At 48.3% G+C, this 11,493-nt stretch overlaps 1 protein-coding gene across 1 annotated transcript in view; it reads right to left on the bottom strand.

Annotated features, from left to right (window-relative positions):
* Positions 1 to 9,708, bottom strand: part of Amer1 (APC membrane recruitment protein 1) — a 21,273-nt gene extending 11,565 nt beyond the window's left edge. Inside the window, exon 1 of the mRNA XM_026778208.1 lies at positions 9,531 to 9,708. The gene's annotated coding sequence lies outside the window, so the exon portion shown is untranslated. The remainder of the gene's footprint in view (positions 1 to 9,530) is intronic.
* Positions 9,709 to 11,493: the final 1,785 nt, after the last annotated feature.

Here is an 11,493-nt window from a genome sequence, read left to right as displayed (position 1 = left end):
GATCTAGATGGGGTATGTGTTCTTATCAACTGAAAAGGGAATTATTCTAGGGGAATCAAACAGTTCTTCGCAATGATGATTAGGTGAAGAGAATCTAAACTTGATGCCATCACTGAAGAACAGTCTCTCTGGACCTTGTCAGCATGCTACATGGGGGTAGAAGCTAACTTATCACTACACTCTACAGCAATGGTTCTCAACCTTCCTAAGGATGAGACCTTTTAATACAGCTCCTCATGTTGTGGTGACCCTCAACCACCAAATTATTTCATTGTTACTCCATAACTGTAATTTTGCTACTGTTATTAATTGTAATGTCTGATATGTAGGATATCTGATAAGCCACAAGGGTCACGACCCACAGGTTGAGAACCACTGCTCTACATTATCACCACACTGCCACAGATTTGGGCTACAGGGCTAGAATTCAAGCCACACCAGTCCTCCCATCTGCCAAGAGTCACTATCAGGTCTAAATGAGACTATCCCCCATAGATACAGATGTCTGCACATTACTGTGCTGTTTGGGGGAGGTTTTGGAGGTGTGGGCTTCTTGGAGGAAGTACATCACTGGAGGCGGGCTCTGAGCAGTAATAAAGACCCCCATGCCATTTATAGTTTGCTCTCTCTGGTTTGTGTGTAAGATTCAAGATGTGACCTCTCAGTGTCTTGTTATTGCTCTCATGCCTGCTGACTGCTTCCTGTGTCATCCCCATTTTTATGGATTCTAAACTTCTGGAACCATAAACCCTTCTTTCTATATTTGCTTTGGTCACGGTGTTTATCACAGCAACAAAGAAGGAACTATGACAGAAATTGGTGCCAGAGTGGGCTGCTGCTGGTAAGAATCGGAACATACATTTTTTGTTGTTGTTTTTTATGGGTTTTTATTTTTTGTTTGTTTGAGGAATGTGGAAGATTTTAGATCTCTGGACTAGAAAAGCAGTTGAATGCTGCAAGCAGAGCTTAGTGGGTTGAGACTGGAAGACAGTGCTGAGATCAAAGCAGACTCTAGAAGCTTGGCTCAATGTTGGATGAGGGGTCGCTTGTTCATTCCTGGCAGCTCAGACCCAAAATAATCACACAGAAAACTGTATTATTTAAAACACTGCTTGGCTCATTAGCTCTAGCTTCTTATTGGCTAACTCTTACATCTTAATTTAACCCATTTCTATTAATCTGTATATTTCCACGTGGCTGTGGCTTACCCAGTAAAGTTCTGTCTGACTCTGGCAGGGCTACACGGCTTCTCCTGACTCCGCCCTTCTTTTTCCCAGCATTCAGTTTAGTTTTCCCCACCTAGCTCTATTCTGACCTGCTCTGCTATAGGCTCAAGACAGTTTCTTTATTAACCAATGGTATTCACAATATACAGAGGGGAATCCCACATCAGCTCAAGAGGTTTCAGAGGGAAGCAAAGACTTCAATAGCAACTAGGATAGTTGTTATTTTGGCAAAAAGTCTGGCTGTATTCTGCCCTTGTCATAAGATCTTGCCTAAGGTGAAATCAAAGAGTAATGTACTAATTTTTTTGGTGAAGGAAATTTCAAGGTAGCATAAAATTGAGTCTCTGGGGGTGGTTATTAGTAATGACTGTATACTGGTCCACAATGAAAAAGAACAAGTGGTGTGGGCAGAAAGAAATACAAAATGTATAGCTTGAAGAAAAAAGACTCACCAGGAAACTTAATGCTGTAGCTAAGGCTTCTAATATCTGAGACTATGGGGAATATCTCATTTACCCTGGACAGAGATTCTATTACCCCAATGTAGACCTCCCTCTTAGCCAGATCCCAGGTTATTCTTGCTAAGCAAGGATCAATCATTACCTCTCTCTTGCCCTTCCTCGCCCTCCTCCCCTGCTGAACCATGACCCCCAAAGCTGTTCACAGGATCACTGCCTGGGTTCCATACAATACCTTGAAGGAGTGCAACAGGACTATTCTATAGCTAGTAGCTCCCTAATCTGCTCTTCCCCATACGCCTCTACCCCAAGGCTTCTTCATACTCTTTATTAATCTACCATGCTCCCTAAACTGTCCTTCTAAAGTAGGTATTGTGCCTTGACCCAGGATAAGAAGAACCCTTCTGGAGAAGTGGGACCCAAAACAAAAGGACAAACTCTGAAGCTCCCTGCGGCTGGGACTGGATTCCCTTAGAGCTCTTGCCAACTGCAGAGTTCCTCAACACTCAGATTTCCCAGTCAGGGTGGCTGGCTGTTTTTCAGATAGGCTGCTGGGAACTCTCCCAAGATACTCGGTGCTCCCTGATAAAAGGCTGCTAGCTGCAGTCACTGCGACTACAGCAAAGAACAGGCTGCGACAGAAAATGGAACCACACAAGAGCCAAGAACCAACCTCAGGCAACTCTGGGACAAACAGACACTGGCTCCTAAGGAAGTGCAGCTTTCTTTTCCACTCCACTCAAAATCCAAGTAGAAGAACAGCCACAGAGCTGCCTGAAACCCTTCTCCCAGGGAAGAATCGCTTCAGGCCAACCATTACAGTTCCTATTCTTAGCCTAGCTTCAAGAGACCAGCTTAACAAATTTAGGAAAGGCTGGACTCTGGGAAGAAACAAGGGTAAAGCTTCAGAGCCATGACCTTTACCCATAAGAGTTTCCAGGCCTGTTCCAAGCAGCCTTCATGAAGACAGACCCATTCCCAATGTTCCCAGTCCCTCAGTATATTAGTGCACAGTGGGTAAGAAGGTGTGAGAATGTGCGCATCCTCCCCTAGAGACCCAGACAGTTCCTCACTAGAATTAGCTTGGCATGCTGGGAAAACTCAGCAAGATATCCAACCTGTCTGACACTCAATTTCCTTAACTGTGAAATGGGACTATTGAGAATTCCTATTTAGCGAGACTATTGTAGGAACAAAATCAATGCATGCAAAGCCGCAGAAGCTCAAACACTGTGGCAAATCGTGTTAATGTTTATTCCAACTACGAGACTGGACGATCTCTAGCAGTAAATCTAGCCCAGTCAGGGTTGACTAGGGAGGTCTCCAAAGCTCTACAGCTATGTCTGAATCCCTTTCAGTTTCCCCTGGTGATTATGTAGTTATGCCACGGAAGCTTTACTTGCTCATTAGACCAACTTTGAATTTTTAATGTTCAGAGAGCAGACAATTTAGATCATCTGGAAGATTCTAGCTAGGTTCCTTAGTCCAAACCAGAAAAATCGACATTTTAAACTGAGCTAAAAATGCCATCATCAAAAGAAATGCAATTAACAGACATCCTTCAACCACTGAGGGTACCGAGCAGTACACAAGGCATTTCCTATTCACCAGCTCCACTGCTTCCTCCCAGCAACCCCCTAATCCCTGCTAATGGGTAATAGTAACCCCTTGTCACAGAAAAGAAAAGTGTGCCTAGGCTTGGGGAAAGATCTGTCTAAAGTCACTAATGGGATTATGACAGAACCCGATTAGCTTCCGGGCCTCTCAGGTTACAATCCCATACCACTCTGCTTCACTGGGCGGGGGCCCCAATTAAAGAAATATGAGGGTTGCAAATAGAATCAAAACACATTTATGAAATTTTCAGAGAACTAATAATTTTTTTTTAAAAAAATGGGGCCAGGAGAACGGTGAACGTTCCCTTGCCACCTTTAATAGCTATTGTTTCCTGCCCCTACTCCACCCTGCCCCAGCTCAGTTTAACTATGCCTGAAGGATTTCTTGTCCTTACCAAATACAAAAAAAAAAAAACAAAAAAAAAACACAACAACAACAACAAAAAAACGTTGACTTGAGAATCCAGGTGCTAGCCATTCAGCCCAGAACTGCTTTCCTCATCAGCAAAGCTCTCAGCACTACTTTCAAACTATGAAAGTATCTTCCGTTTCCTTGGGAGATAAATTTGAAGGGCCCAAAAAGGCTCAACTAGGAAGCTGCAAAGTGCACAATTTCGAGTTTGAGCTACTTAAAGATAATGACTTCTGCCAGCAGGGCGATGTGGCACACACCTTTAGTGCCAGCACTCAGGAGACAAGAGGCAGGCAGATGTCTGTGAGTTAAAGCGGGTTCCAGGACAAGTCAGAGCTGCTACACACAGAAAAACTGTCTTTTAAAAAGTTAAAAATTAAAAAAAAAAGATAATGAAATAAAAGATTAGCTAGTACCCGAGTAGTACATTACTAGAGCTCACCAACTAGACCTGATGTCAATACTGGTGGTGGGAAAGAAGGGCTGCTGGTTTGGATCTTTTTGGTGGAACAGTGGAGGTGGTTGAGAGAGTCCCTTACCCACTCCCGCAGCCACCCTTTGCTAATGGGCGGCAGCCCTGCTGTGGGAAGGCTCCTTTCCAGAAAGCAACTCATGGACTCCAGATGCAGCACAAATCTCAAACCTGGCCTTTTATAGTTCCCATGATTCCCTCGCCAGTTTCTCAGCATCCTTGTTCACATACTCATCCTCGTCCTTGCTTACTCGGTTTTGGGCAAGCTTCAGTCTGCCTATTGAGTTTGCTCACCGGGACTCCCTGGCTCATCGGCACTGCCCCATCTTGCATGGAGCAGGAGCTCAGGATGCTGGTTCAGGTGCGCTCTTATTCAGCTGGAGCTTGCCAGCCTGAAACTGGGGTGATGTCAGCTTCCCCCCTTACAGCAGAATGGTTTGAGAAAATCTCTCTCTGAGACAGATATACCTGATCTGTGAAAGGGAAAAAAAAATATTTACCTACCTTGCAGGGTTGTGGTTATGGATTAAAAATGATCAACACAAAGGCAAACAAATTACTCTGCATAGAACAATACTGCAGATGAGACTGCTTACGGTCAACGTACCTTCTCTCTAGCTGTTCCTCAGCTGCCACTCCGAGTCCCCTGAAGATGACACAGGCCTTCCATTCAAACCCCTTTGCCTGACCTTCACCATCTGCTTCTCCTGCCGGCCCCTTGAAAATTTTGCAGCCTTACTTCACTGCCCAAATATACAGGACTTTTATTCCGTTCAGAAGATAGCGTACCAAGACACAGCCTCTCCCTAGAGGTAGGTTTACCTGATGGTTTTTCTTTTTCTCTTTTATTTTTGTGTTGTTTGGGTTTTTTTGGTGCTGGGGTAAGAACCATAGTACCTCCTATGAGCAAGGAAAGTATTCCACTCCTCGGCCACACCCACCCGAGGAGATTTCTTTCAGGGATCATTACTCAGTTCACAATCAGGACTGGGCCTTTGAGATCCACATCCCTGTCCTTCCCTTGGAGTCTCCTCTGAGGTAGGGACTAAGTCTGCATAGCCTCCCAGTGTGTCAATACTACTCAAGCAAAAGCAAGCTCGGAGACAGGGTGCACCTCCTCCATCTATTCAGAAAGGCTATATCAACTACTTCCTCTTGGGGCGAAAACTTTATCATCTAGCTTATCTGCCTAAACAGGATTCGCGCCAAGAAACTGATAACATCAGGAGTTTCCCTTTTCAGTTTCAGGCAGGACCTGAAGGAGAGGAGAAACCGCGAGGGAGAAAGTTGGAAACCCCTTCTCTGTCTTTGCTTCTGAGGGACTGGGATTTAGCAGTTCCCTATATTCCCTGACAGGCAAAAGGACAAGCAAAGGGATCCGTGGCTAAGTAATTAAGACGGTGAGCTTCCAACGTGGCTCACCCTCCTGACCTTAAAGCCCCGCTTAAAACAAAAGCCTTGCAGGCTTTTTCTCTGGCAAGAGGTCCCCTGCTGAGGGACTGGCTCAACAAGTTCAAGGCCGGATCAGGATGTGTTTACACAACAGTTGTGGGTCGCTCAGCCACCCCCCACCCCCCCACCCCAGTCTTTCGTCAAACTAACCAATCTTAAATTAGGGAAGGAAGACCATTCAGAGGCTTAAAAACAAAACACAAGTCCTCCAGGAGCCGCTAGGCTTGTGCTATCCCCTCTGCATTGCCACCGTAATTCCCTCTGTATACTTGCTCTGTGTGTGTGTGTGTGTGTGTGTGTGTGTGTGTGTGTGTGTATTGTGTCTGCGCACGTATGCGCGTGTGTGTGTGTGTGTGTGTGTGTGTGTGTGTGTGTGTGTGTCTGTGTGTCTGTGTGTTTTACCACCCATAATAAAAACCTTTCTTTACTGGCTGATTCCATCTGCTCCTGTTTGCCATATCCCAGAATTTCTCCACTGCTACCTGTCCATTCAAGGTTTCCCCTGACTTTTAATTATTTAAGTGGCAGAGAAAACAAAACTGATCAAAACCCCTAGACAGTAATGGTTCTACAAGTAAACTCCTGGCATGACAAGCTTGCTGCTGTTTCTCTCATTCCCTTATTTCTCTAGCCGAGCAAAGCAGAGCTATTTCTTCCACACACACTCTGAGTGCAAATAGGACAGTTCTTGAGGCGGCAACTTTTCCCAAATACCTTCCTCCTCCTGACACTTCCAGGCCCCAACATTGGGCAGGCCTTTATCTCCTGACTGAGAGGCAAAACAGACAGGAAAGGAGTGGGAGTTCCCATGATGCACTGCCACATGAACGGGGCAGCCTTCACTTTTGAGGAATGGGATAGTGGGAGGAGGGGGTAGTTCGTCAAGTGGAGCCTGCTGGAGACCTTGGGGTACACCATAAAGGGTACCACACAAGAGCAATAACTTCTCATCAAATTACTGTGTGACCTTAAGCATGCCTTGCTTCTTTCTAGGGCACATCTACGACCAGAGGGATCTTAACTGCTGTTCCACACACAGATCTGTGGGGCTGAAAGAAAATGGGTTAAAAGAGGTCTGGAGGATATTTCTTAGCTTTATCTAAGTAAGTATTTAGGCCAAGATGCCCTCCCCCCCCATGAAAAGGCCAAAGGGAAGCTGATAGTATGGAACCTCCTTCTGGAGATAGCACAGTCCCCAGTTCTATTTATAGATTTTGAGGGAGCCACTTGTAGCACGCTTTCAATCCCGTTCAAAGACCCCATTTCAAAAATCCTTTCAGAAACTCCATGCCTGGCCTGGGTGTGACGGTGGACCGCTTTAATCCTAACATTCAAGACAGGCTACTGTCAATGAGTTCAAGGACACTGGCTTACAAAACACGTTCCCCCGCACAGCTGGGAGTACCCAGTGAGACCCCATCTCAAAAGAACAATAAACCCCCTTCCAAAAAAAACTACACACACACACACACACACACCCTAATCACCCCATTGTTCAATGATCTCCCCCTAAAAAGATTAGCTCACCATTCCAAAGTTTGGCCCTTGGGAATTCTCACCACTGGGTCCTAACCTCTTTTGTACCTCTGAGCTGGGCTGTCTCAACCTGCCTGCCAGCCACTCCCTTTCTTTTCTAATTCGGCCTCCTCTTTCTCTCCCAAACTCCTGTACGTCCCAGCTGCTTTACAAGACGACACCCCCACTGTATCTATGGATCTCTTCCATGGCACTTTGCCTGTAGGCTCATGAATCAGCAACCAAAAGTATGCAGAGCCCCAGGCTTTGAGCAGTCCAGACCCCGAGGTTATTATGGAGGGAACTGATTATGACTTTCTCTTTTAATGTAGCCACCCAATCCCCCCTTCCACCCACATTAGGCAATATATATATATATATATATATATATATATATATATATATATATTTTAAGTTTTATGGACTGGGACAAGCAAACTAAGGCTAAAGGTGTTTTCTAAAGATCCGCAAAGACAGCAAGTCCTTCTGGACTGTTCATTCATTAACCGCTTTCTAATGCTAGGAGCTGAGGGGATTAGAGCTGTAGGCTAAGTTTTATTTACCCCCTGAAGGTTCCGAGAGAACCTAGGTGTCTAGCAGAGGGAAACAAGACAGTTAGAGGAGCTCAATTACAGAGGAGTTTCAAGAGAGAGGTCTGGGGCGACAAGCAGCAGCCTGAAAGGCCCCAGGGCAAAGGGTGGTTAAGAACTGGGGCCTGAAAGGAAAAGGACTTGGACAGGAGCTGGGCAAGAGTGTGTTAGGGTGGGAAAGGTGGCTGCTGGGAAAACAGCAGAGAGCCAGACCTGAGATATAAAAAGTTCAGCTGCAAATAGAAGTTTGTGCTGAGGTCTGAGAAGCACAGGCAGGGTGACAATGGTGTAGTATCTGCCATCCTGGCTGCCATCAAGGAGGTTCCATGCTAACCTTCCTAACTAAGAAATTAATGGGTCTCACTGCCCCCCTTCAAAGACGTCCAGCCTGCAGAGTCCCTTAGTCAATTCCCCTCTCTTATTCTTCGGGAATGCGTTAATAGTCCAGAGGGGTGCAGCGTAGGGCACATGAGAGGTACTGCACTTGGGGAGGGGGGATAGATCTGTTGGAATCTCCTCTGGTAGAGCAGAGTCCAACAATGCAGTGCCCTGGGTCCTGTCCATGCCAGTCCTGCTAAGGCAGGCTGGCCAGAGCCCCAGATGTTTGTATGCGGACAGGGCTGACTAGATTTATATCAAGGCGAGTCCAGCGAGGGAGAGAATGGTTTTGCTGGATTAGTCCGACTGCCACCTCTGCCTCCCCTCCTACCCATGGCTCAGCTGGCAAGCTTAGCCCCCTCAAAGGGGAGCTCAGAAGAAGTCACGCCTTTGGGCGGCCACCAGTGTCAGAGGTGTCTGCAGCAGACAATGACAGCAGTCTGGCAGGCTGGGTGTTTTAAGTAACTGAGAAGTTGTAGGATTTGTCTGCTTTACATACACCGTGTGTTCTTTACTACAATGACTGGCCCCCTCCCTCCGCTTCTAGCGCGGAAATCCCCCCCACAATATTGTGCCCACTGCTATTTTAAACCGAAGGCTGGAGAGAAAAACGCGCCCTATGCCCCACAAGGGAAAAGAGACGCGGGGGTGGGGGGGTGGGGGCGGCAACAAAGCGGCCTTGCAGCTCTAACCCAAGGACCAGTAAGAGCTCCTGGTCCAGCCCGCCTGCAATGGGGGTGGGAGCCAAAAGAGAACCGGAGGCCCAGGAGGGGGTGCGGCTGGTTGGGACCACGGGACCAAGGTTCCAAGGATAAGTGGGAAGTTCAGAAACCCAACTGTGCTCCCTTGAGGAGGAACAGACTGTGGATATCTTAATCCACCCTAAAGCCAGTCTCATTCTGGCTCTGGCTAGCGCGCCAGCTTCCTCTGCAGAGGAGAGACATTAGGAGATGCACCGCAGAGGGGAGGGGCCACAGCAAGGCCTCGCGGGTGAGCAGCATCGGCCTAACAGCTGTTCTAGCAAATGTACTACAAACAAAGCTAAGGAGTTCCAGGCCTGCAAGCACATTCTTGGGGTCCTAGCTAGTGGTGTCCCTCCCGGAACCACGCAACAACACGTGTGGGCCCATCCCAGCTTTCCCTTACAACCTAGAGGTGTAGCCCAGGCTAGTCCGCCCGCCTTCCGGCCCTCCCACCCCACCCCCAGCCACGATCGCCTGTACCCTAAAGACTAATGGCCTCTGGGCCCCTCACTGGACAGTACGCAAAGCAAGTTCCAAGAAAGAGCAGCGAGAGGCCAGGACTCCGACCAGCCTGGCCCTAGATGCCCTCCTCTAGGCGACCCGAGCAGAGCACGCGGGGATGCACTAGACCTCCAGCAGGATGGCTCCTAGCTGTGCTCAATGCTTACCTTGCCAGGTCCAGCTCCCAGCGCGGTTATTGTCTGCTGAACTGCTCTGCTCTGAGCTGGAGCCTCTGCTGAGAACGCCACCACGACTGCCCCTGCCGCAGCCAACACCACGGCTACAGCATTCTCCTGCACCGACTACCCTTCTCCAGGCTCCGGGCAGCTCCCCCATACCCTCTTCACCCTGGACTCCACAGTTACAGGGTGGGACGTCCGTGATCTGGTTGGCAGGCAGGCGATCCAATCGCCACAGTGGGAAGGCATGCCCTGGCCCGCCCACTGTTTTCCTTGGTGCTTTTCTCTTTAAATGCAAATAAGCCGGGCGTGGTATTGGCAGGGGGCGGAGAGGTTGCGGAACCCCTATCCCGGGCTCCTCACTTCCGCCCCCACGCGGGGCGGGTTTCAGCGTGGCTACACACCCGACTCAAAGAGCTAGTCCCGCCCAAATGGGACTAGCCAGATTCTTGGAACTCGGTTTCGATTTTGCGAGCATTCCTATTTCCGTAGCCGGGTGTTTTCGCGCTACCGCTCCCGGGTTGCTACCACGGAGTTTCTCCACGTTCTTTGAGACCAACTGAGAGAAGTGGGGCAAGGAAGTGGGGGAGCCATAGAGATCGTGGGGCCTGCAGAACCCTTTGGCACTGTGGCTGGCCCATTGTTATGTGTGGCAGCAGGGCCTAGTGGCAGCCCTTCCCAGAGAGGAAATCACCTGTCAGGAAAGTGACCTGCCTTGCCCTACCACACACCTGCCTCCCCAGAGTCTAGGCTTCCTAGCTGGCGTTGGGCTCTTAGGGAAGGTAAGATAGAGGTGAACTTCCAGCAGTCACCAAAGCGCCTAGTGCTGCCCAGGAAAGGAAGCTGCTTGGCTGAGGGTGCTTGGACTGCCACCGACTGGGGCATATTTCAAATACACACCTACGTCCTTTCCAGACAGCTTTCACATTTTGTCTTAAGAAGATAACTGTTTCTATAGTTTGACTCACACTCAAATGCCATGCCTTCCAAAGTACACGGACTGGTTCTCAAGATCTCCGGAGCACTCTCCTTCAACTGGGAGGCTCATTCTGTGCAGATCCGTTTTCTGGAAGAAAAAAAAAAAAATCTAAAACTAAAAGAAGTTTTGTCAGAGTGAGGAACTGTGAGGAGGCCTGTCAGACCAGCCTTGCAGGCTACCGCGTCTGGAATGTGGCAGGGAGCCAGTTGAGCTTAGGTCTCTAACTAGCCTAAAGACATTAAGTGGCCTTAGTAACTGCCACTGCCAGGTGAGCTGGAACAACAAAGAATCCAGTTGTATAACCAGCTCTGGAATGCACAGAAAGCCCAGCTTGAAAAGTCTGTCAAGGTCTAAAAGGGGAGGGGGAGCGGATTGAGGTTGCAGAGCAGGCAAGGATTAGAGAACAATGACTGCCCCGCCCCCACCCCGCGCCGGCCCCTCGCAGAGTTCTCTGCCGCTCTGCTGGATCCTGTCTACCTTGTAAATATCCAGACGCCGAACTGGTAAGCTTGGACTGCCGCCACGGCCTGTGTGAAGCAGCGGAATTGACGTGGCTGTAAGAGCTGGGATCCACTTTCCTTTCTGCCTCAGACCTGCTGTGAGACCTTGGCCAATCTGCTCCTCCTTTCTGCGCCAGTCATTCCATTTCCACAAAGAGGGTATAAGCTCTGCCAGTTCAAGTCAATTCTATAACACCCCACGAAGTTCCGTGACCTTCAGTGACATTCTAGACATCTTTATGAAAAATTAGCAATGTGAATCAGTCCTAGTCCTGGGTCTCAATAAATGTTGAATGGCAAACTGCTGTTAACTTACTCTATAAAGCCTTTCCCCTAGCCTGGTTTGAGTGGCTGGGCTCTAACATTTCCTGGATGTCTATTATCCCGCTTTGCAAAAATCTTGGTTCTTGTTTGTTGAACTTGCTATTCCATATTTTCTTTTTCAGCACCTCGTATCATCCTCGGCTAACCT

Source organism: Microtus ochrogaster, unplaced genomic scaffold, assembly GCF_000317375.1.
Source record: "Microtus ochrogaster isolate Prairie Vole_2 unplaced genomic scaffold, MicOch1.0 UNK112, whole genome shotgun sequence".
In the NCBI taxonomy this organism is placed as follows: Eukaryota; Metazoa; Chordata; class Mammalia; order Rodentia; family Cricetidae; genus Microtus; species Microtus ochrogaster.
This window is presented reverse-complemented; position numbering and strand designations above follow the sequence as displayed.